Raw genomic sequence first — 26,755 nt, 5'->3', positions numbered from 1 at the left:
CAGCAATTTTATAATTCATAGTGTTTCCTTTGCATATTTTATTAAAATGCTAGGGGCCCAGGGCACAAATTCGTGCACCTTGAAAGGAACTGTGGGCTGCAAGGCTGTGGTGGGCACAGGGGCGGGTCTCGGCCCACCTCCCTGCCCCTGCCCAATCCCTCCCACTGCAGCTCCTGGTCTCCTGTCTATCGGCAGCCCCGCTCCCGCCGCCACTCCCATGAGCTGACGGCACTGGCCCCGCTTGCACCTGCTGATGGTGTGGAGCCATTGGGGCTGGCGCCAGCAGCGGGTGTGAGCAGAGATGGCGCCGTCAGTGGGTGTGAGTAGAGACGGCGCCATCAGTGGGTGTGAGTGGTGGCTTCTGCCCCAATTGCCCCTCAGGAGCAGGGTGAGATGGAGACTTACCTCACGGGTGATGGGGGCCAGCAGCCGCCGCTCACACCTGCTGATTTCACCAAGCGATCAGGACCAGCATCAGGCGCTGGCAGCGGGTACGAGCAGCGGCTCCGGCGCCAGCAGCAAGTGCAAGAGGCGGCTTCTGGTCCCGATTACCCCGCAGGAACAGGGGGAGGTGGAGAAGCCCTGGGGGGTGATCAGGGTAGACAGCCGCCGCTTGCACCTGCTGACAGTGTCAAGCGATCAGTTTAACTGCTGTTAAACTGACAGCAAGTGTGAGCCGTGGCTCCAGTATCAGCAGCGGGTGTGAGCAGGGCTGGTGCCGGCAGCAGGTGCAAGTGCCAGGCGGGACTGCAGCACGTGAGAGCAAAGAATTTTCAGTAACCACTAGAGGCTCACCCCAATGATGGCGACCAGTGCCCTGCCTTGGTCTGGCACTCCTGCTCACCTGCTCCACTATCCCACCACGGCCAATGCCCACCATGTTCCATGTAATGCTGTCTGCTGCCAACGCCTGCCATGTTTTGCACATGCCCCCTGGTGGTCAGTGCACGTCATAGCAACTGGTTGTTCCGTTGTTCCACCGATCAGTCTATTTGCATATTAGCCTTTTATTATACAGGATTATTCATTTTTAACTTCCTATCTCTCAAAGTTTTTGCCAGTGTTGTTCATGACAGGTAGACAGACTTTTATTAAACATCTAGTGGGAATAAGTGGATAACTGTAAGGTGCTGAAAGGGAATTTAATATGTTGGAGAAACACTTCAAATAGTTGTTGATATATTATTAGTGCAAATATTAGCTGTGGTGACAAAACTAAAGTATCATGGAAATAATGCAGGCTCTATGATGGCAAGAAAGGCTTCTATCACAGTGCAAGTGGCAGGATAGATGTTTAATAAATCACAATTTGTTCATGAGGCTATCAAATACATTTTAATATTCAATCTTTTGAGCAGATTCTTCTGCTCTTCAAATTTCCTTCAGTACTGCATTCTTTTCTTTCCTTTCCTCCTTTCCTCAGAAAGTAATAATAACTGGCCAATGTTAGTGTAGAGATGGTTAGTAGTTGAGAACTATACAAAGTAAATGATAAGTGGAAGCTCACTTTTGACAAACATTACTGGGGAAATACTGACTGCCAATTTGGCCTTTCATTTCATCCTTTCTTGATCCATTGCATGTGTTGGGAATGATATTTACTAATGAATATTAATGATATACTCACTATTTTGTTGGCTCATAACTGATTGGGACCTTATAAACCTCAGTAAATTTCCAAAAATTCTACAGTCTCCTTTAGTTCACCAGATAAACCATAAATACATAACTTTGACTTCATATTAAAAATATTTTTGATGCTTATAAAAGTCACAATACCAGGTCACACACCAGCTCAATTAATTCAGAGTCTCTGGTTTGTGAGATCCAATAATTATGATTTTTTAATTTCCTCAGTGATGCTGCCAAGTTTCCCTCCCTCTTTCCTTCCCTTTCTTCTTCCCTCTGCCTTTTCAGGATAATTTTTCATTTGACAATAATAATCTTTGGAGGGTACTCTAGCCATTAAGCTTCAGAAGATCAAGAAGAATTCAGTGGTTGTGCAGATTACTTTAAGAGATGTCAAATTTATCTTTATTATATCAAAATTCCCAAGTAGATATTTTGTTAAGGAGCTTTTCCCATTCTCTCTCTCATCAAAGGAATAGCATAGACATAGGCTAGTCACAAAAGTGAATTCTTCAATAGAACAAATTTTTTAAAAATATATTTCTATTGATTTCAGGGAGGAAGGGAAAGGGAGAGATAGAAACATCAATGATGAGAGAGAATAATTGATAGATGCCTCCTGCACACCCCACACTGGAAATTGAGCCCGCAACCCAGGCATATGCCCTGACTGGGAATCAAACCGTGACCTCCTGGCTCACAGGTTTACACACTCAACCATTGAGCCACGCTGGCCAGGCTAAACTAAAATTTAAACATAAAGATCTCATTCTTGGTTCAATGAGTTTTGAGATAAACTAGTAAGATCTTTCTCATCTTTCCTTATTTTGAGAATAAATACCATTTTATTTTCCATCCTTCATAACTTTTTCAAAGTTGTAGAATTACGGTTTTGAATTAAGATATTTTTGTACTTCTACTTTTTTTCATGTAATAACTGATCATTTCCTGAAATTTTGTATTTGGTTCCAAAAAACTATTCTGTGATTTCAAATGTGTAATAATGATGTTGACTGAACATACTCAAAAAGAGTCAGGAGACTATAGCTATAAATAAATGACAAAGATTTATTCAAGGGTCTTAGGGTTTGCAAACTAGAAACACATCTAAGCAATACTGAGAGTGTTCCAAAAGTCTGAGAATTTTATAGTAAAAAGAACATTCTTGAAAAGAATCAGTTCTATATTCACAGCCCCTGGATTGGTGGTCCAAGATAAGTATTCACCAGATGTCTGATGGCCTAGATAACGAAGCATTTCTTTTGAGGTCATCCAGATGGCTAACTGGAGGTCTGATCTGTGTCCAGGCATTAACACACACACACTGATGCACATCCAAGTACCAATGCAGGATTGAAAAGTTTCAAGGTTTAAGTTCCCAGAGTCAGTTAAAACAAGGATAATAATTTCCTTATGCCTCAACTCACTTGAAGTTAGTAATTTAGTAGCTTGACCACAGTGACTCCATTTTATTTGTTCTATTTCTCAATGGTAATTATAAAAATAAATATCACCAGTTAGGGCCACTCAAACAGAGCATTAACAGTAGTTACCATGCAAGTAAAACTGGTTTCTCTTGAGAGAGAAGGATTTTTAGCTAGTGATTTGGAATCACTTTCCCTATGATTAAGAGCATATTTTTATTATAGAGTCTTGGCTTACAAACATAAGTTTTAAAAAAAGGAAACCTGTTCATGAGTTAGTACAGAGAATTACACATTTGGGCAAAAGTCTATTTCATGTTTCTGTGTAATTTTTTTCACAACTTTTTTCCCCCCACAATTTTTATTGCATAATAAATTAAGTGTAACTTTTATAAATTTAAAACTAGTTAAAAGAAACATTTAAAAAGCAAAACAGTCTGTTCTTCATCCCCTTCAAATCTTGAACTGAATTACATAATAGTAAATAAATGTCAAAATCTTTAAAGATAATATATGCTTCAACTAAATATCACATTGTATTCAAATAATATATTTAATCTAGTAGAAAGAAGCAATTATTATAAACTAGGGGCCCGGTGCACGAAATTCGTGCACTGGGTGTGTGTGTGTGGGGGGGGGAGTTTCCCTCAGCCCAGCCTGCCCCCTCTCACATACTGGGAGCCCTCAGGCGTTGACCCCCATCACCCTCCAATTGCAGGATCGGCCCCTTGCCCAGGCCTGACGCCTCTGACAGAGGTGTCAGGCTTGGGCAGGGGACCCTCATTTCCCCGCATCACTGGTTCTGCCCCCAGCCCAGGCCTGAAGCCTCGGCCAGAGGCGTAGACCCCCATCACCCTCCGATCGCCTGATCGGCCCCTTGCCCAGGCCTGACGCCTCCGCCAGAGGTGTCAGGCTTGGACAGGGGGCCCCATCTCCCCCTGATCACTGGCTCTGGCCCCCGCCCAGGCCTGAGGCCTCTGGCTCAGGAATCATGCCTGGGCAGGGGACCCCCATCTCCCTCTGATCGCTTGCTCCACCCCCCGCCCAAGCCTGACGCCTCTGACCCAGGCTTCAGGCCTGGGCAAGGGGACCATCATATCCCCCCAACCCCCAGCTCCGCCCCCCACCCAGGCCTGATCCCTCGGCCAGAGGAGTTGACCCTCATCACCCTCCGATCACCAATCACCGGATCGGCCCCTTGACCAGGCCTGAGGCCTCCGGCAGAGGTGTCAGGCCTGGGCAGGGGACCCCCAGCTCCCCGTGGTGGCAGGCTCCGCCCCTGCCCAGGCCTAACGCCTCTGGCTGAGGCGTCGGCCTGGGCAGCGGGGACCCACAGCTGCAGCGGCCCCGCGATCGTGGGCTTCGCTTTAGGCCCAGGCAAGGGACCCCTAGCTCCCGGGACTGCCAGCTTCGACTGTGTCCAGCTCCCGTCGCTGGCTCCACCCCTACTTCCTGCTATCACTGGCCAGGGCGGCAAAGGCGCCTGCCCCCCAGCTCTTAGCTCCCCCCTGGGTTTCTGATCACTGTCAGTGGCAGGGGGCTTCTTCCTGCTTTCCCTTTCTCCTCCCTGCATTGTGCCTACATATGCAAATTAACCGCCATCTTGTTGGCAGTTAATTTGCATATAGCCCTGATTAGCCAATGAAAAGGGTATCGTCGTACGCCAATTACCATTTTTCTCTTTTATTAGATAGGATATAAAATGCACCACCTGTGTAATCTGAGACCAAGCTCCAGATTTACCTCTCTATTTATTAACTAAATGTCTTGGGCAAGTCACTTAAACTCTTTCAAGTCAAGAATCCTTATTTATAAAATGGAGGCTCTCCCTACTCTGTTTCATATGGTTGTTATGAAGGTGACAATATAAATGAAAATGAATTAAAAATACAAAAATATAATTTTTATTTAAAATAAATTTTTAAATAAAAATGTTAAATAATTTAGATTTAAAAATAAAAAATATATCAACAAAATAGCCACAGTTTTTTCTCCAATGTTTACTGTTTGCATTTCTAGTTTAAAATAGAGTTCATTATTTACAACACTAAGATCCTAGAAGGTAAACTGCTTTGTTAGTGTATGTCTCCATTTCTAGAATCTAGGATAACTTGTTGGATTTTTAGAAAAAAAAGAGGAAGTGAAAAAGAAAAATGCAATTTGTTGTGTACTTACTCTCTATCAATCATCATAGTGGATATTTAACATTTTACTCATTTCCGATTCACTGGTCTGTTCACAGTTCAAGCACACTATAGCCACATTTGTAGCCATATGGTGGCTACCATAAAGGAGTATGCAATTAATTACTAAAGTTCCTATCAGTTCTAAAAAGTTAAATAAATGTTATTTGGGGGCTAAATTTTGCTAAATCACATAATTAATAATAATTTTTTTAGCTATTAATTAACTGGTGCCTTGGTGTAACAGGAGAGCCTAGGCTGGACTGCTTTGGCTCACTGAGAAGCCTGAGAAAAGGGGGCCTTGGGGACAGGTTCAAGGGGTTGGCCAGAGATGAGCTGCTGCTGCTCACTGCTCCCCTGGTTGCAAGTCTCCTGGGAACCCTGAGAGGGAGGAGCGGGGCAGGAGGGAGAGTGTGACTCCATATCTTTTACATTTTACTATAAAATTATGTTTTCCCATTTCTATAATAAATTTATTTTTTAAAGCAAAGTTTAATAACTTAGCTGTGTCTTTTTTAAATATTAGCATTTATTCAAGTGGAGAAATGTCTGGCCACAGGGTTTTTCTTATATAATGCAGGATGTTGCCATCCAGCTATAAGAATTGCAGTCTAAATATTTAAAAAGAAATAGTGGATCTTTGTTTGCCTTGCAAGTTTAACCTTAGCTAACATCACACTCAGCAATCCACGTGGGCTATCTTTACATGAAGAAACAATGTCTGTATTGAATTCCATTGAATGAATCAACTCTAATTTATTTAACCATTTCCATATAGATAGTATTGGCTTGTTTTCAGTTTTTGCCCTGATAATACTTAACTGAAGATCATAATATGTAGAGTATTTTCCTGAAAGACAGATCAAATTTATCAGGGAGTGTTTTAATTGGTAGCTATATTTCAATGCCTATATTGAAATTTTATGTAATAGTCACTTGTTATCTTCTAGAAAATACAAAACGATTTTAATATCTATACTTTTATAGATTCAAAGAGCTTTCAAAATATTGAGACACCAGTTTTAATTAAACAATAAATGTGTAAGAGATCCTATTAAATACCCTCCACATAATATCAATTTCAGCTAAACATGTATGTAGGAAGAACTACTCGCTAAAGTAACTTATGGAGGATAATTCATGTAACTTTCTTTAACAAATGAGTCAATAAAGCAGATAAACAACATAATGGTACACATTAATGTAGTTTAATATGGGGATGACCTCAACAATAAGGGATATAGAACGGTGTGCCTTTAGTAAATGGCCCTTGTTTGCTTACCCAGACTGGTAAATTATGCTTGCTTCCTCACTGCGTGAGAGTAGTTACTTTTGCTGCAGTTTCTAATATGCTGCCTCCTGTAATTATGTAGTCAAGCATTCCACATTCCACACCAAAAAAGCAAGATCTGCAAGTTCTAGGCTAAAATGACTGCAATCTACTGCAAAAAAGCATATTTTAAATGAGGGTGCTATAAGTACTACTTTTTTCAATGATTACAGGCTTTTTATTTAACTTTGTTTTTTTGGCTTACCAAGAGGAAAGTTTACTGAGATTAATTTATTGAGACTAGAAGTCTAACCGACTGGATAAATAAAAAGCTAAATAATTTTAAAACCAGAGGAAAATAAAACGGGGGGAGCATGAAGGAAGCATCATGTAGAGTGAATAAAACGTAGAGTTTGGATCCAGCTCTTCTGCTTAGTTATTATGTGATCTGGGGTAAGTCTTTTACACATTCTGACCCTTAGTTCCTCATTTGTAAAATAAGGATAATAATAAACTATTTGAAAGTTATTATGAGGATTAGAAGTAATATAGTAAAAGTGTCTAGCACAGTTCCTAGATTATAGTAGATACTCAAAAAAGATAATTATTTATCAACTTATTAGAATAATAAACTTTTATATTAAAAAAGTACCTACTATGTGTAGCCTTCTACAAGTTAGTCCCTCAACCAATGGGTAGAAATTGAATAAATTGAGGAGGGAAATATAATAGCAGATGTTCTCACAAAAGGCTATATAGAGAGAGCAACATTGAGATTATCTTTAGTGAACGGGTAGAATTTAAATAAGTAATAATGTTTGCAAGAAGCATAACAATCTAAATCAATGTTTGCTGTAAGGTACAATAGAGATAAGTTTAAAAACACTTAGAAAGAAAGCTAGCTGCCACAATGAGTTTTAGAGCTTCCTGAAATACCGTTACAGATAACAAACTGCTTTGAAAGGGAAGGAGCTGGAATAAAAGATAAACAATATGTAGATGCTCAGGAATGACTCCCTAATTGACATCTTTGTAGAAATAGGGGCGCCCAGAAGTATCTGGGAGAGCCGAGGCCTTTTGATTATTAATGTGTGGTGTTGAAATAAACATAAAGTTATATTTACTAGTTAGGTAGGAAGTTTAGGATTTCAGTGTGCAATGTGATTGAGTGTATTGGAGTTGGGATACTGGAAGATCATTTAGGTGGTTAATAAATGAAGCAATAAACAGCTGAATGAAAAGATAAATGGTGAAGAAGATCTTTAGAAATGTATTCCTGTTAGAGATAATGCACTTTAAAAATAAATTCGGGTTTAAACCCATTCAGAATGATTGTTAGATCACATGTTAAAGTTTTAAAAACAAGTAAAAATTTAAAAAATAAACATGTATTATAACTAAGAAAGTATTCTCACTGTTGTTCAAATACTAAATAAGACTTTCTTTAAGATGATTGCAATAGGAGTGAGAAATTATACTTAATTCCAAATACAATAAAGATAAATGGGGATTTATAGCCAAAAAGCAGGTTGAGGGTATTAGTAGATGAAAAATTACTAAGAGTAGATATCAAGAGCAGAGAAATTCTTGCTAACAGGATTCTTGCTAAAGATAGGCCAACAACTTATACATCAAAGGGGAGAATGAGGAATTTTATCAGATACTAAGGGTGATGAATTAGCAGGGTTCACTGCTAAAATTGGCTTAGAGCCAGCGGTTCTCAACCTGTGGGTCGTGAACCCTTTGGCAGTCGAACAACCCTTTCATAAGGGTCGCCTAAGACCATCCTGCATATCAGATATTTACATTATGATTCATAACAGTAGCAACATTACAGTTATGAAGTAGCAACGAAAATAATTTTATGGTTGGGTCACAACATGAGGAACTGTATTTAAAGGGCCAGAAGGTTGAGAACCACTGGGTTAGACTGTTGAAAAGAGGACTCAGGGGAGCTCATCTAAAGGTTAGTTAAGGCCCTAGCCCAGGGGTGGGCAAACTTTTTGACTCGAGGGCCACAATGGGTTCTTAAACTGGACCGGAGGGCCGGAACAAAAGCATGGATGGAGTGTTTGTGTGAACTAATATAAATTCAAAGTAAACATCATTACATAAAAGGGTACGGTCTTTTTTTTCAATAGTTTTATTCATTTCAAACGGGCCGGATCCGGCCCGCGGGCCATAGGGCTCTGGTCAGGATCCTGCAGAAGGCAACCAAACGATGTGTTTCAGTCACATCGATATTTCTCTCCGTCTTTGCCTCTCTCTTCCACTCTCGCTAAAAATCAATGGAAAAACATCCTTGGGTGAGGATTAAAAAAAATAAATAAAGTTTAGTCAAGGAGGAGAGAGTCTTTGTATGTATATTTGATGCACTGATCACATTTGACTTATAGTACCTGAAGTACATTTATTTCAATATTATATGCAATTATGAAAATAATTCCTTGATAAGTTTAAAAATAGCATGTTTCATTGATGTATTAAAGCTCATCAGCTGATACCATCAGGAACAACTCTACAAGTCTAATTCAAGAGAGAATGAATACCAAAGAAGGGACTTAAGGAAGGTTACTTTAAAGGGTTGGGGTGTTAGAGTTAACCACGAGGTGGTTCTGGAAAATATTGATAAGAATTTGTAATTTAGGGCAGTCTCTATCACAGTCAGTGATTGTATTTTCAGAACTTGTAAGACTGTGGACAGTTACTGTTGGATCAGTTTGTCTGTGGTATTATCTTAGAACATAGAAGTCCAAAGGAATTGGTGTTAAAAGAGTTTGACTTTAGGAGACCAATATAGATAGTCTGTAATCATAATGTGGATGATGATTTATCTGATTTATCACTGTATTTTGCAAGTCCTGGTCTCTGTCTACATTCCTAGCTCCCCCTGAAGACTTAACTGCCAGCAGGGACTTCCTTTCCCTTCTCCTTTATCAGAGGTACTGTTAAAAGATTTCATCTGCTGCCATCTAGTGGACATATACTTTCATTTTTTAAAATATTAAATTTAAAAGAAATGGATTTAGAATTAAAATAGATTTCATATGCTGTTACATTGTTACACACCTTTCCTTTCAGGAAAATACTTTCAATTATTTTCAACCACAAAATGCTTTAATGTTCCTAATCATGCTTCCGGTACTCTGAAAGTTGAATTGGAGTTACTGATTATATTCAGTGTACAACAGTATATTTTTCTTACATTGTGTTAAATTTTTTAAAAATTAAATCTTTATTGTTGAAAGTATTACATATGTTCCTCTTTTCCCCACTTGGACCCCTCCTAGCCCTCCCCACCCTATTGTCTGTGTCCATGGGTTATGCATATACAAGTTCTTTGATCTCTTCCCACCCACACCCGCCTTCCCTCTGAGATTCCACGGTGTGTTCCATTCTTCTATGTCTCTGGATCTATTTTGTCCATCAGTTTATTCTGTTCATTAGATTCCACATATGAGTGAGATCATGTGATACTTGTCTTTCTCTAACTGGCTTATTTTGCTTAGCATAATACTCTCCAGGTCCCTCTATGCTGTCTCAAAGGGTAAGAGATCCTTCTTCTTCTTTTTTTTTTTTTTTACTGCTGCATAGTATTCCATGGTGTAAATGTACCACAGCTTTTTTTTATCCACTCATCCACTGATGGGCACTTGGGCTATTTCCAGATCTTAGCTATTATAAATTGTGCTTCTATGAACATAGGGATGCATACATTCTTTCTGATTTGTGTTTCAGTTTCTTAGGATATATTCCTAGAAATGGAATCACTGCATCAAATGGCAGTTCCATATTTTATTTTTTGAGGAAACTCCATACTGTTTTCCATAATGACTGTCAGTCTGCATTCCCACCAGCAGTGCACTAGGGTTCCCTTTCCTCCACATCCTCATTAGCACTTGTCATTTGTTGATTTGTTAATATATGGTGTTAACTTTTATAACATTGCATAATATAATTGTAAAGTTTTAAAGATTTTTTTAAATTTAAACTCTTTTAATCAGGATTTTAAATTTGTTTTATAAAGGAACATCTGATTTGTAAGTTTTTAAGGCAGGGGTTGATTTTATATACAAGTTGATAACCAATGGAGCTAACCTGGCCCACAATTAAGTTTTAGCAGATTGAATAACATTTTATATAGGAAGTAATTTGACTGGTGGGAACATCCATTATCTTTCTTCTCTCATTTTCACAGAGTGACATTCTCCTATATTCTCCAGAAAGGAACATTGGGGATAACTTCTGGTCACTCTCTGTACCTTATATTTGAATGTCCCCCAATTTGATTCATCAAGTTTTGAAAGTGTAGAGAAGAAACTGAGCATATGGGACCCTGGCCTGCAGTTTATCTGTTTTCTCTATCTATGACAACATGTAAGTTTGATTCAGAGGGAAGAAGCAAGGAGTATATTTCACCTTCTATTTTCTGTTGTGCTCTTTGATCTACCCTTTCTGGCAATACAATTGATATTTGCTCCTAACCTCACTTCCATATCTACTTTTTAAATCTATGCAGAACTAAAAGGCAAAAAGGGGGAGTAATTAGTATTACCACAAAACCCAGTAGTTTCCATGTGGATGTGTGAAACGGAACAGCAATTGAATTAGAGGAAGTGGAATCAATGGTAAAAGGTCTCTATTTCTGAGGGGTGTAGAAATGAGTCAATACTTGAGAAAATATCTTTGGGAGACCAAGCAAAAGAGAGAGTGAAAAAAGTATTAAAGTAAAATGCAGGAGTTGAGAGAGTGACCTTTACTTAGCTTGACCAAGTTAACTATCTGCAAATACAGGTAATTTCAAGAAATTCAGAACAACTCTTTGTATTCTTGGAAAGTTTTTGACCTGATTCAAGGTCCTGGAGCAAATAGTAAAAATACTTTTCTTTACATCTCCTAGTAGCAAGATAAGAAATCTAAAGGCCAATGAACCTGAAAATTGGAAGAAACAGAAAATTAGCCTCTATTGACCTCTTCCCACTACATAATGCACCAGTATTGTCCCATTTCCTTCTCCCCCCTCCTGCTGCTCGGTTCTCCTCTTCACAGGACTGGGCCCCGAAGGCTGCAGTTCCCAGGCTTTGTAGTCATCTGTTCCCTGATAGGTTTAGCCAGTGGAAAGGTAAGAAGGAAGAAACCAGACTATTTCTTTTCTTCTCTATCTGCCTTGGCAGTTTCTCTGCCAACAGCTGCATCATCCCCATGATTCCAATGTCTGCCTTTTAATACCAGCCCATGAACTTCAGAAACACTGCTCTCCCCTTCTTTCCCTGCAGCCACAGGAGGAGAGCGGCTGCCTGAGGCTGCTCATAGCTGGAGTGCCTCACTGTGCTGTCTGGTTTCTCAGCCATTCAACCACCTATTTAACCAATTCCTGGCATTCACTTCTTAAAAACAAACACATCTGTAGAGCGGTCTCTGATTTCTGTTTCCCTGTCAGGGCCCTGACAATATATACAGTACACATGCATACATATATGTATATGTATAGTTTGATTCTGAATCTGATTCTACCTCCAACTCCTTCCTAGAAAAGCATCTTCGGTGAGGCTGAGGAAAGCAACGAAGACTCCTTTGGGATCATAATGTGGTATAAGTAAGCTTTAAGTAGACCATCTTGGTCAGAGGAAGGTTTGACTGATAGATATTTGGGTTTGAGTGTTTGGAAGAACTTGCACTTCCCCCCACCTCACCGCATTAGTAGAATTCATTGACTGAAAGGAGGGGCTCTTCAGCAGGGGAAAGTAGAGGGGAAGCCTGGGGGGATTGGCAGTGAAGATGGAAGAGGGACAGAAGGACTTCCTCCTCTGGGAACACCCAATCTCTTCATCATATTCATTGTCTCCACAAGCCTGGGAGGGAGAGGTGATATTGGAAACCCAGGCTTTTACTAGGTTCTCTCCCTCATGAATTACTAGTGATTGTTGTGCCCAGATTTCAAGGTTCCCAAAAAGCCCACCAGGGAGCCAGCGAGTCCGATGCAAAAGCAGAGTCCTTCATTTCGAACTAGTTCGGCTCCCCGACCACACGCACCGATGCAACGGTAAGCCCAGTGGCAGAGAGAGCGAGGCCTGATGGGATTGTGGGTTTTATAGTAAGGGCAGGGGAGGGGACTGTGGGCCCCGCCGATTGGCCAGGCGTGAGTCGGGTCTTGTTACACAGGATGTGGTCATCTCTATGGCGCGCACGTCCCTTGATTGTCATTGGTTAGTTTAAAGAAATCCCGGGCGTGGCCAGCAGGGGCCTGGGCTTCCGGAAGAAGGTACTCTCCTGGGCACATGGCGGCTGCCCCCAAAATGGAGGACCCAGGGCAAGATGGAGGGCGCAGTCCTAGCCCGCCCAAGGGCGAGCTGAGCCCGGGCTCCAGGGGCCAGTCCGGTTGCCGGGGGTCCAGCAGATCGACCAGTTCCAGCCCAGACAGGAAGTCCACGTCCTCCGTCTTGTCCCCAGGGGCGCTGGCAATCACCTCCTCCTCCATCTCCTCGGGCGAGGGCATGCGCCCCGCCGCCGCTGCTGCCGTGCGTGTCCGGTCCGGGGGCGGCGGGCAGGTGGGTGGCAGCCTGCACCAGGCTCCTGCTGTGGGCTGGGGAGTCAGTGCCCGAGGCTGCCAGCAGCGTGGTCAGGCTGTGCGTCCCGGCGGCTGGCCCACGTAGGCCCCATGACGACTCGCCCTTTCATTGATACCGAATTTTTGGACTGGAACCCGGTTTCTTTGTCTGCCAGAATCGAAGAATGAATCCACGGGCAAAAAGTGGTATAGCCAAGGTGGAACTATTGAAGAACAAGTACAGACTCCCACATAGGGAGAGGGAGAGTCTCACAAAATGGACTCCCACATAGGGAGGGGGAAGAGTCCCACAGAATTCTTCTCCCCCATGGCTTATAAAGGCTACAGACCCTGGTGCCTTGATATCCCCTCTGATTGGTGAGTATTCTTGGAGGTGGTTACTATAGTAACTCCTGGGCTCAAAGGTTGAACCTCACATGGGACAGGTGAGGTTCTCCCCTCTCCTTCCCCATTGTTCCCCTATTCCTCTGGGCTTTCTTCTTCTCCTTCTGAATGAAGGGCTTCCTTCTCTTTATTTTGTAAATATAGACCTTTCTTGGCTACTTCCAGTTCCCTTGTCTTAGGTAAATGCAACTGTTGCTGCTCCCTTGTCTTATGGAGATGTGACCGCACCTGGCTTCCTTGTGTTATGGGAATATACCTTCTCCCAGTGCAGCCCCGGGCTTTTCCATGGACCCCAATTCTAAAAACCCTAAGCCTGCCTATGTTCCCCCCAAATCCCTGCTTCACTAGGATCTTTCTGAGGAATATTAAAGCATCCTATAAATCTTTAATGGCAAAGCATTATTTTCAAAAATAAAAACATTGCTCACTCAAAAAAAAGTTATTCACTCCATTAATAAGGAAACCAGCAAGATAGACTAGTTTCAAAAAGAATGCTAATTTAAATACAATACTAATTAATATCCTTCGGGGCAATAATACTGTAACTTTCGGGGTTCATTGTTTTTGCAGGGCAGAAATCATTTCATCTCTCAAACAAAATTCATTTATATTACTATCAGAAAAGAACCATGTGAACCAGCTTCTATAATTAATTACGAACTTTACAGAAATATGAAATATCCCAATCCTTATGAAAACAGCAAGTCAAACAAAGGTATTCACCCCTAGAAACTCAGATAATACCTCTGTGGACCAGCTAGACAATCCCTATTGTGACACTGAAAGGGTACCTGCTTAGTTCTTAGATTAAGTTACTTTTAGTTCTCAGATTTAGTTCCAAGATTTAGCTTCCTTTTCTTAGCATTTTATTGCTGCCTGAATTGCTGACTGATTCAAGTAATGAGGACGTGGCACACCTCTTCTGAAGGTTCCTGCTAGCTGACTGACATGAGACCAGCTTTCCTCAGGCTATTACGCTTCACCCCCAACAATTAACCCCAGGCACAGACACTAGCTAGAGGGACCAACTATTCCAGTTTGCCACCCTCTGAGGAGTTTGCTGCAACATGGGACTTTAAGTACTGAAACCAGAAAGTCCTAGACAAATCAGTTGTTCATCCTAACACAAAGAAGAAACAAACAAACCCAATGTAATGTAACATAAACCAAATTTTTACCGAAGTCTTGGGGATCTCAAAAGGCAGAATTACCAAAGAAAAACTCAAAGCTGGACACTTCCTATAACTATTCCCAGGACCCCCTACCCAAACCATTCTAATGTAAGTGTTTGGGGATCTCTAATCCTCTGCGACCTTAGATCTAGCTCCTGCACATGTGAGTGTCCATCAGCACGACTCCCCTCCCCAGAATTCAGGACCAGAAACTTCCCTTCCTTAAGGGTTCCAGAAAGGGAGAAAATGGGAGTTTTCTTTCTAAAAGGAAACTAACTTCAGAGATATGACTTCATTACTAAGTAGAAAAAAAAACTTGTAGGATTTTATCTTTCATAATATGTGGTATTTTATATTTTTCAATGATGGTTCCAATAATACATTCCACCCAACAAGCCCTATCACAATGTGACAATGACAGCTCTCCATCAAGAGTTGGGATCTATATCTTCCCCTGATTATCGGTTCTGGTGACTATAGCCAGAGTGATGGCTCCTGCCTTCTGGGGCTAGGTCATAAAGCAATTTGATACCTACCATCCCTAATTAGACATATACTAATATATCTAATATAGTACATCTAGTACATTTATGTAAGTATGTATATATAATGTGCATATATTTAAAATATTTTTAAATTTGACCAGGGATACATAACAAGCTAAGAAATTTGTTCACATGCAGAGGTAGATAAGAATGGAACATATCTCTGTTCTTATCATCCCTAATGATTTCTAATGACCTATCAATGACTTATCAGCTGAAAACTCAATTAGGTCCTCCATCTACTTTGTTGAAAGCAAAGAACTTAAAATCACCAGACTTGCAAAAAAAAAAATTTTTTTTTACTCATTAATGGCACTCACTATCTGAACCAGGGGTCCTCAAACTTTTTAAACAGGGGGCCAGTTCACTGTCCCTCAGACCGTTGGAGGGCCGGACTATAGTTTAAAAAAAAACTATGAACAAATTCCTATGCACCTGCACATATCTTATTTTGAAGTAAAAAAACAAAACGGGAACAAATACAATATTTGTATTTGCATGTGGCCCGCGGGCCATAGTTTGAGGACCCCTGACTAAACAATAACAACACTTTCATTTAGTCGCGTTCTGAGACGCCAGAGGATTTATATATTAAATGAAAGCAGCACAGTAAGCTCCTGGGTGGACAGAAGGTATACCTTATTGTAGAATGTGGAAAAGGACAGCAGTGAAAAGAGAGAGGAAAACAGGCCTGGCACCTCTGACATGACCCTTTTCCAGTACGTGTGAGCTCAGGATCTGAAAAGTGATTCCCTTAAAACTGTCCATACTCTCCAAAGTGTTAATGTACTCAGTTTACTGAGTACATTACTGAGGCCACCATACTGAGTCATTTTTTCCTTAGAACAGCACCATGTAATACTATTAATCTATTTTACACATGAGAACATTTGGACAAAGAGATGTGATATCACTTGTTCAAGATTACAAACTTTCCAGTTGGCTCCGCCAAGATTCACATCCAAGTTGTCTCTGAAGCCCACATTCTTGGGCACTATCCTGTTAGCTCTTATGCATACTCTAAATGCAAATACACACACACACACACACACACACACATACATTTGCTTTGAAATTGCATATTAGTAAAGAAACTAGGAAAATTAATGATAAGTGAGAATAAAGAAAATTACAAATTATCTCAAAAATTATTTATACAAAATGTCTAATACTATGTATTTAATATTTATTTAATTCATAGACACTTATAACCAGAAGGGAGATTATGTCATTCCATTTAATTTTCTCAGTTTATCTAGTATTTTTCTTTGGTAATAATATTCAGTTCCTACAGTTTTCTGACTTGATAAAATATTTATTTACTGTTCCTCTCTGTCTGCACAAGAAACTGTTACGAAGAAAAGCATAAATACAAATCATCATCTTTTTTCTAGTTCTTGCTCTAAGATCTCACTTATTCTATTGTCTTAAGAGCAAAAAAAATTTAAGTGCAATTAGTGTCTTTGAAAAATATGAATCCCTGAATTTATGTTATTGCAAATAAAAGAGGAAATTTTCCCCTCTTTTACTCACAAGAAAAGGAACGGATTGGCTTCTTATCATTTGTTTCTCTAAGATAAGGAATGACCATTTTATTTACATTAGTATATATAAATATTATATATACACACACATATATAATTACAAATTGTTGTTGTTAAAACTCTCCGGAGGATATTTTTCCATTTTAGAGAGAGTGGAAGGGAGAGGGAGAGACACAGAGAGAGAAACACTGATGTGAGAGAGGCACATCGATTGGTTGCCTCTGCATATGCCTCGGCCAGTGCCAGGGATTGAGCCTGCAACCAGGATACGTGCTCTTGACCAGAATCAAACCTGGGACCCTTCAGTCCGCAGGCCCATGTTCTATACACTGAGCCAAACCAGCCAGGACCAACACATTTTTTAATGAACTACTTCAGAAATAATCCCTTCAAAGTTCCGATAACCTTCAAAGTTGAATATTTGAGTAGTAAATTAAACTAAGTTCCCATTGAGAGTAATTGTTTTTTCCTGCATGATAATATAAAATAAGTTGGCTTTTGGTATTGTGATCTTCTGCTTCATCCCTTTGTTAATTTCTGAATCTGTGTTTTGATTCATGAATTTATAAAAGGGTGTTGGTAGAATGAATCCAGAATCTTGCTGGGAATGGTGTCATAAATCTAGGGTAATCCATAGCAAAACAGCATCTCTGGGGAAATCATCTTACTGCAAGTAATATTAAGCCTATAAGCTTCAGGAAACTCCACTTTCCACAGTCTCAAGGATAGTAGATCTAGCCAGCCTATTGCATTTCTATATTAATTCAACAGGCTTTTGCAATTTGGGGGCTAGAAATAAGTTCTTATAGTTTCAGTAAAGGCCTAAGACCTACTTGTCTGAAATAATGGGGGGAGATAGCCGGAAGCCAGTCCATCCTTGCTGCTTGACACGGTCGCTGCAGGGAAGAAACATTTGCACAGCATATGTTTCAAGGGACCTGGCATATGGCATACTGTTCTTAATATGTTTGCTCCTCCTCTTAGCGCTATGTGTTTTAAACAAGACCACCTCCTCGAGAAAGGTTGTTTCCCCAGGTGAGGATTTTTTCCCTGGAGTTAGGGATTAACAGGACTAAGGAAGAGAATAAATCAGTGAAACCCCCTAGTGTTACAGAAATACCATGTACTACTTATGAAGAACTTGGACTAAGACTGTTGGCAATAAATTTGGGACTTGCTGGGCCCACATCCCCAGGGGTCTACCCACCAGGGAAAGCACCAAAGCCTATACCCCTGGAGACCCACTGACACAGGGCAGTCCCAGGGAAGGCAAACAACAAGGCTGGGAGGACATAACCTTTACTGGGTAGGATAATCTCCTTCAGTCACTTCCTTGTATCTTATCTGTAGAGCAGTGACCTTGGAATAGCCCTTATAATGGAACACAGAGATTAACCTAGGCAGGATTAAACTCAACAGATTAACAAATGCCCTAACCTTTGGAATAGAATTGATAGGATTAAACTCAACAGAACTAGATTAACAAATGCTCTAACCTTTGGAATAGAATGGATAGGATTAAAATCAACTGGTATAAATACAGATGTAACAGGACAATAAATACAGAACCTGGCTAGAGAACCTCGCTATGCTGATCAACTGAACGCTGTCTCCATGTCATTCCTTCTTTGCTGACTCCATCCACACCTTTGGGAACCCCTGGACTTGCTGGGGCTGGACCCCAACAGGAAATGTATAGTAATGCTGTGAACCACACAATGGAAGGTATTGCTTGTACACTCTGCCTATGTTTTTCATGGCATTTCAGTCCATGCTCATGCTTGGAGAGAGAAGGAGATGGGTGATAGGGCGAGAGAAAATAAAACAGGACATTTTGAGCCTTAAGTGGGAAAACAGTGTCATGAAAAGTTTAGTATATTATATATAGAGAGAATCTGTCTTATTATCCTGTTACTTTCAGATTTGAGATATTAATCGTCACTGATGTGTTCCCTAGGGCAATAAATCTCTTTGACTATAGAAATGCAAATAGAGACTTCTATTGTTGATATAATATTTTATATCTTTTCCTTTTGGTATTTTTATGTTTATAATATGTCCTAGATTGTCAGTGCATTACTCTTGTCAGTCAAAATTTCTACTCTGCCACTGTAAATATTTAACAGCTCTGAACCTCAGTATCCTTTATCAATAAAATGTGAAGAATAATGCCTGACCTCATACTGCATATGAATTAAAATGAAGTATATTAAAACCTACTACAGTACAAACACACTGTAGGTATTCAGTGGATGATGAGAATGGTGGTCATTATAAGGGTCAACTAGAAATCATAGGCAAAGTACCTCATGGGGTAAATAACACAAAAAGTTGGATGTAAGATGCTATTATTATTCTAGAGGCAGAAAACTTCTTGTTCAAGTTCTTTAACTTGGACATACAGGGTACATCACACGTGAACTCATGCTCTAGTAACTGTTGTTCTTTTGTGAAGGAAAAAGGTAGCTCTGCTCTCACCTTGTCAGTTTTCTACTATGTGCATTCTTTCTCATGTGCAGGTCACTAGAACCCAGGCTACATCTCTCACTGTTGAGATAGGGGTGATGGTAGGACAAGGCAAGGCTTAGAAACTGTGCTGTAGACCAAAGGAAGATGTAGGCAGAATTGTGGCAGACTGAGTTTTCCAATTGCCGAGAGCAAAGAAAACTTGGTCCAGAATTCAGGACAGGCATGTCAGTAATATAGTTCAGGTCTGAAGAGTTGCTTCAGCACTAAAATCCTAGCATTAGATATGCCCTTTGAGATTAGTGATTTATTTTTTTTGCTGCTGAGCTTTAGGTACAGCCTTGCTGGGTTTGAGGATTCACCCATACCACCTAAATCGTGGGGGCTGATATGAGCTCAGATTGTAGAATGGCTTTCAGATTCCCCTCAAGTGTTACTGCATGGCAGCATCAGGTCTTCTAAAAGTCTGTGTGAGTCTATGTTAGTTTTCTAGAACTGCTATTAAAAAATACCACAAACTTAGTGGCTAAAGCAACAGAAATAGTTTGTCTCACAGTTTTTGAAACTAGAAGTTCAAGACCAAGGTGTCTGAAGGTTCTGAGAGAGCATCTATCCTATGGCTCTCCCCTAACTTCGGGTGGTTCCTGGCATCTTTGCTGTTCTCTGGCTGTTGAAGCCTCAGAGCGTTCTCTGGCTGTTGAAGCCTCAGAGCAATCTCTGGCTTCATTTTCACATGGTGCTCCCCTTGTGCACATCTGTGTCCAAATTTCCCATATTTATAATGGCTGTAGTCTCATTGGATTATCTTAAGTGCCCAGCCTGTTTTGTCTTTGGGACGGAAAGTATAGTGTCAGTCACCGGTGACTGACAGAGCACTTAATGTGTTAACTAATTACATCTGCAACAACTCTATTTGCAAATAAGGTCATATTCTGAGGTCTGAGGCATTAGGACCTCAATATATGAAATGGGAGGAGGGAGGGATAAAATTCTATCTTTTTTTTTCTTTATTGATTAAGGTATTACAATGTGTCCTTGTCCCCCCACCCTCCCACACTCACGCCCTCACCCCTCTGGTGTCTGTCCATTGGTTAGGCTTTTATGCATGCATAGAAGTCCTTTGGTTGATCTCTCCCCCGTAACAGGATCCTTGGGATTATCACCTATTGCTAAGGTCCTCTTCAAAAATTCATGGCACTATAGGGAAAGGAGTGTGAATGCACTGATGTAGGAATATGTATGTGAGCATATTGCAGATAGCTAATACTAATACTAACTGCAGACAGCTAATCCTAATACTAATATATCTTTGCAGTGGAGTGAATTCACCAAAATAATGAGGGATTCATTGAATAACTTAGTGGAAAAAGAGCCCTGAGTATTGGAAGACAATTCTCCAGGGGTCTTTCTTATTTCTGCATATCTTTGTGAAGTGAACAGATTGAAAAGACCTTAAATGTTGAGAAGTTTTATAGCATGATTCTAAAGTCCTGATATTAAGAAGATGATGGAAAAGGACCTAACTTTAAGTATAATAAAATTTTTCTTGTGCTACTACTCATTTGTAATTTCTCTCAAAATATATAATACTAGAGGCTCAATACATGAAATCCATGCAAGGGGTTTGGCCCCTGCCACTGCTGTGGCTGCCTTGGCCCCTGCCTGCCTGCCACAGTGACCCCCTCTGCCTTGGCCCCCGCCTCAGCGGCTTCGTCTGGAAGGATGTCTGGTCTAATTAGCATATTATGCTTTTATCATTATAGATAAAGTATCAAAAATAGAGCAATTTATTTAAAAAATAAAGGAAAGGCAATAAAGTTCTTGATAGTGAATAATATATTTAAATGACTGATTCACAAGGTAATTGCAGAACTCAGATAAAAATAGGAACATCTAGTATTATCTAGAGAGAAGCCAACAAATTAGGATGAATAATGATCTTTTAACTGAGATTGAGTTGGAATTTCATAAAGATAGCTTTTAAATGAACATATGAAAAGGTTTTCCTGGATATTGAAATATGGTGACTATTCTGATATTTGAGGTCTAAAGCTCATTACCTTTTGGACAAAAATTCTGCTTCTGCAGAGACTATGATTAGTCTTAATAGTTTTTGTTTTATTTTGTTTTGTTTTGCATTAATCCATTATCTCTTCTTTACTTCCACTCTCATCTATTATTAGTCAATCTATTTCAAGTGTTTGTTTGGAAAGTCAGTGACATTCAGGAAAAAGTAACCACATATTGCCAGGTGTCAGGTAGCTATGTGTCACACCTCATAAAAACAGCTGAGTATTCAACCAAAGCAGACACTGATTCAGCAGCACTGTCAGATGGCATTGTTCCTGAAATATCAAAGGACAAGCAGTAAGTGACATTTGGTGAAAGAAAAGAAATTCATGTAGGTTACCATACATTTGACTCTTGCCTCAAGAAAAAAATTAAATATTAAATGTATATATTGAATTGACAGCACATACTAGAGTGGGGTGTGTGTGTGTGTGTGTGTGTGTTTAAATCAAACGCTATGCTTCTAGTAGATCTAGTAGATCAAAACTTTCTCCCAGAAACATGTCTTACTTTTCGGAAGTGGACATACAGAAGGCAAGAGATATGTGAAAACACGCTCAAAGTCACTAATTATCCAAGAGATGCAAATCAAAATGACAATGTCACACCTGTCAGAATGGCTATCATCAACAAATGACAAGTGCTGGAGAGGATGTGGAGAAACAGGAACCTTCATGCACTGCTGGTGAGAACGCAGACTGGTGCAGCCACTGTGGAAGACAGTATGGAGTTTCATCAAAAAATAAAAAATGGAACTTCTATTTGACTCAGTGATCCCACTTCTAGGAATATACCCCAAGAAACTAGAGACACCAATCAGAAAGGACATATGCACCCTTACGTTCATAGCAGCACAATTTGCAATAGCTAAGATTTGGAATCAGCCTAAGTGCCCATCAGCAGATGAGTGGATTAAAAAATGGTGGTACATCTACACAATAGAATGCTACACTGCTGTAAAAAAGAAAGAACTCATCATTTGCAACAGCATGGATGGACATGGAGAACATTATGCTAAGTGAAATAAGCCAGTCAGAAAAAGATAAATATCACATAATCTCACTCATGTGTGGAATATAATGAACATAAACAGATGAAAAAAACAGACCCAGAGACAGAGAAGCATCAAACAGAGGGAAGGCAGGGAGTGGGGGTAAGAGATCAACCAAAGGACTTGTATGCATGCATAGAAGCATAACTAATGGACATAGACACTAGGGGGGTGATGGCATGTGCTGTGGGGTGGGAGTGGCTGGAGAGAGATCAATGGGAGAAAAGGAGATATATGTAATACTATATGTAATATTTTAAACAATAAAGAATTTAAAAAATAAAAAAAGAAACATGTGTCTTGCTCTACAAAAATAGCCTCACATTATCCTAAAGAGTTTGACTAATTAATATTACATTCATAAAATATGAAAGGGCTGGTTTCTCTGTCTTCTTTTTAAGTGAACTAATATCCATTTTGGTTTCTTTCTAATTTTAACTTTTTTTTCAGTCAGTCATGGCAGAATAGTAGGGTTGATTCTCAGTAATCATTAATCCATTCATTTAATAAGAATCTTTGAATGAGAGGTAATATATTATAGTGATTAAAAACATGAAGGTAGACATTAATTAATCTATTTTAACTCCATTATTTATCAGTTCTATACAATGTTTCCATGGATTTCCTCAAATGTAGTTTAAAGATAACAGTGCTATGGGGTTCCTGTATTAATTGAGATGGCCTCGGTATCAAATCTTCTCTGAAAAGGTTTGCTCAATGTATTTAGTAAATATTATATACTTAAAGCTATAACATTTATACCTGGAAGATAAATCAGATCTATCAATATACAGATAAAACCACAGGCTTTAAAAATCCATTTTTAAAATAAAATGATTTTATTTAATAATTATTTATTTGTTTTAAGTTAGCCACAAGTAAATTTTAAAGGAGACTTGCTGCTCTGAGGAATTACCTTCATTTTGTGCAACCTGACAGCTATCATCAGTTTCATGTCAGCATTTTGTTTTCTACAGTGAACACCAATCAGAATCATTAAACTTCTGTTATGACAACTTTACTATAAATTTCTGCCACTCAAGACCATTGCAATTGTCAAACCATTCCTTTAGTGCCATTTGCCTATAAGATTTGTAAGTCTAATTGGTCACATTGAGGTAGTTTTTATTTGTTATTATTTTATTTTATTTCTTTAATTAAATCTTTATTGTTCAGATTATTACATTTGTTCCTCTTTTTTCCCCCCCATATCTCCCCTCCTCCCAGTTCCCGCCCCACCCTCCGCCCTCACTCCCCACCCACTGTCCTCATCCATAGGTGCACGATTTTTGTCCAGTCTCTTCCCGCATCTCCCACACCCCTTTCCCCCCCAAGAATAGTCAGTCCATTCCCTTTCTATGTCCCTGATTCTATTATAATCACCAGTTCATTCTGTTCATCAGATTATTTATTCACTTGATTCTTAGATTCACTTGTTGATAGATGCATATTTGTTGTTCATAATTTGTATCTTTACCTTTTTCTTCCTCTTCCTCTTCTTAAAAGATACCTTTCAGCATTTCATATAATCCTGGTTTGGTGGTGATGAACTCCTTTAGCTTTTCCTTATCTGTGAAGCTCTTTATCTGACCTTCAATTCTGAATGATAGCTTTGCTGGATAAAGTAATCTTGGTTGTAGGTTCTTGCTATTCATCACTTTGAATATTTCTTGCCACTCCCTTCTGGCCTGCAAAGTTTCTGTTGAGAAATCAGCTGACAGTCGTATGGGTATTCCCTTGTAGGTAACTGAGTTTCTTTCTCTTGCTGTTTTTAAGATTCTCTCTTTATCTTTTGCTCTTGGCATTTTAATTATGATGTGTCTTGGTGTGGTCCTCTTTGGATTCCTTTTGTTTGGGGTTCTCCGCGCTTCTTGGACCTGTAAGTCCATTTCTTTCACCAGGTGGGGGAAGTTTTCTGTCATTATTTCTTCAAATAGGTTTTCAATATCTTGCTCTCTCTCATCTTCTGGCACCCCTATAATTGGGATGTTGGTACGCTTGAAGCTGTCCCAGAGGCTCCTTACACTATCCTCGCATTTTTGGATTCTTTTTTCATTTTGCTTTTCCGGTTGGATGTTTTTTGCTTCCTCGCATTTCAAATCATTGACTTGATTCTTGCGCTCCTCTGGTCTGCTGTCGGGCGTCTGTATAATATTCGTTATTTCAGTCCGTGTATGCTTAATTTCTAGTTGGTTCCCCAACATAACATCGAGGGTCTCATTAGTTTTCTTGTAGATCTCATTAAGTTTATCGGCAGCTTCTAAACAGTTCTTGAGAGACCTTAAAAGTGTGGTTCTGAACTCTATATCTTCCACTGACAATTTTGTCCTGTTTCTTTGTCTCCGCATTTTGTTATGCTTCCTTGGTGCACCCCACAGTGGTCTTTGTTCGCAGTGTTATAGTTAAACCTTGATTGTTGTAGCTAATACTAGGGAGGGTTTGACCTCCAGGCCAAGTGGCTATGAGAATCAGCTGTGTCAGCAGTGAGAGAACTTCTGTCCTCTAGGGAGGTGCTAATCTAGCCTTTGCCTGAGGCTATCCGGCAAATGCCTCTGTGCAGGGCTTGGGCGGGGCGGGTCGAACAGGATCAACAGGGTGGGCCAGAGAGAGCAGTTATGGCGGCTCTCAGTCCTGTCCCCAGGGGCTCTGCCTCTCTGAGTTCCAGCACCCGCTGCAAAGCTCGGAAAGAAAGCTGCACTCGCTCTGACCGAAGCCAGACAGTCCCGCTTCTCCCGTTTGAGTCTGGGTCCCTAAAGACTCGCCTGTATCTGGAGCTCAGAGTCTGCGACTCCCTCCCGATTGAAAACGCCACGCCCTCAGCCGCCAGCCCGCTCCGCGCACTCCGCACCTCAGAATTTGACTTCAGCACTGCGCCTCCTCTGAGTGTCCGTATGTGTTTCTCTTTCTTCCTAGTTGTAGGACTTCCACTCAGCTAACGTTCCTGTGGTTCTGCGTGATGTCCGTTCCGTCTTTTAGTTTCACTTTTGAAGTAGTTGTTTAAAGCAGCAAACTCCGGCGTTAACCTATGCCACCATCTTGGTTCTCCTATTTGTTATTATTTTAAAAGATGTATTTGTTATTGAATTTAGAGAGGAAGGGAGAGGGAGAGAGGGAGAGATAGAAACATCAATGATGAGAGGATCATTGATTTGCTGCCTCCTGCACGGCCCGCTCTGGGGATCAAGCCCGAAAGCCAGGCATGTACCCCAAACAGAATAGAACCTGCCACCTCCTGGATTGACACTCAACCCCTGAGTCACACCCAGCAGGGCAGTTTTTATTTTTGAACTACCTAACATGTAATGAAGTTTGAACATGAACAGGAGAAGCATTAATAATTAAGCTGTACTGTCTATTTTACCTACACTTACAAAATACATTTCTATGGTGTGTTGCCAATAAAGTGGCCTTTAAAAAAAAATCAATGCATTAATAATTAGGCTGTACTATCTATTTTACCCACAGGGTGGCCAGCCTCTCAGGGAGAGTACGATGTGCTCTACCTGGGGACAGAGGATGGACGCCTCCACAGAGCTGTGCGGATTGGAGCCAAGCTCAGCGTCCTTGAGGATCTGGCCTTATTCCCAGAGCCACAGCAGGTTGAGAATATGAAATTGTATCAAAGCTGGCTCCTGGTTGGCTCCCGTACTGAGGTAACACAAATGAACACAACCAACTGTGGACGTCTCCAGAGCTGCCCAGAGTGCATCCTGGCCCAAGACGCTGTCTGTGCCTGGAGCTTCCAGCCAGCTGCGTGTGTGGCCCATGCTGGGGAGCATGGAGGGCTGGTCCAAGACATAGAGTCAGCGGATGTCTCTTCTTTGTGTCCTGAAGAGCCTGGAGAACACCCAGTGTGTTTGAAGTTCCTGTGGCTACAGCTGCGCACGTGGTCTTGCCATGTTCCCCAAGCTCAGCCTGGGCATCCTGTGTGTGGCACCAGCCCAGTGGAGTGACTGCTTTTACCCCCCCGGAGGGATGGGCTAGAGGTGGAGGTAACCTCAGGGGCCATGGGTGCTTATGCTTGTGGATGTCAAGAGGGTGGGGCAGCCCATGTAGTAGCAGCTTACAGCTTGGTATGGGGCAGCCAGCAGGGCCCCTCAAGCTGGGCCCACACTGTGGTGGCTGGACTGGCTGGCTTCTTTCTGGGGGTTCCTGCAGCATCCCTGACTCTCCTGATTGGTCGATGTCAGCAGCAACAGCGACAGAGGGAACTTCTGGCTAGAGGCAAGGTGGGCTCGGACCTGGGGGCACCGCCATCTGGGACCACAAGCTACAGCCAGGATCCTCCCTCTGTCTCCTGAAGATGAGCGGCTGCCCCTGGCTCTAGGCAAGAGGGGCAGTGGCTTTGGTGGCTTCCCTCCACCGTTTCTGCTTGATCCTTGCCCGAGACCAGCCCTTATTCGGTTAACTGGGGCTGCTCTGGCCATGTGTGATGAAACATCCACCTAG

The 26,755-nt window shown here is 40.8% G+C and overlaps 1 pseudogene; it reads left to right on the top strand.

Annotated features, from left to right (window-relative positions):
* Positions 1-393: 393 nt before the first annotated feature.
* Positions 394-26,755, top strand: LOC132232498 (semaphorin-4F-like; annotated as a pseudogene).

The sequence above is a fragment of the Myotis daubentonii genome, chromosome 4 (genome assembly GCF_963259705.1).
Source record: "Myotis daubentonii chromosome 4, mMyoDau2.1, whole genome shotgun sequence".
In the NCBI taxonomy this organism is placed as follows: Eukaryota; Metazoa; Chordata; class Mammalia; order Chiroptera; family Vespertilionidae; genus Myotis; species Myotis daubentonii.
The sequence above is the reverse complement of the archived record's forward strand: the minus strand, read 5'-3'. Positions and strand labels throughout refer to the sequence as shown.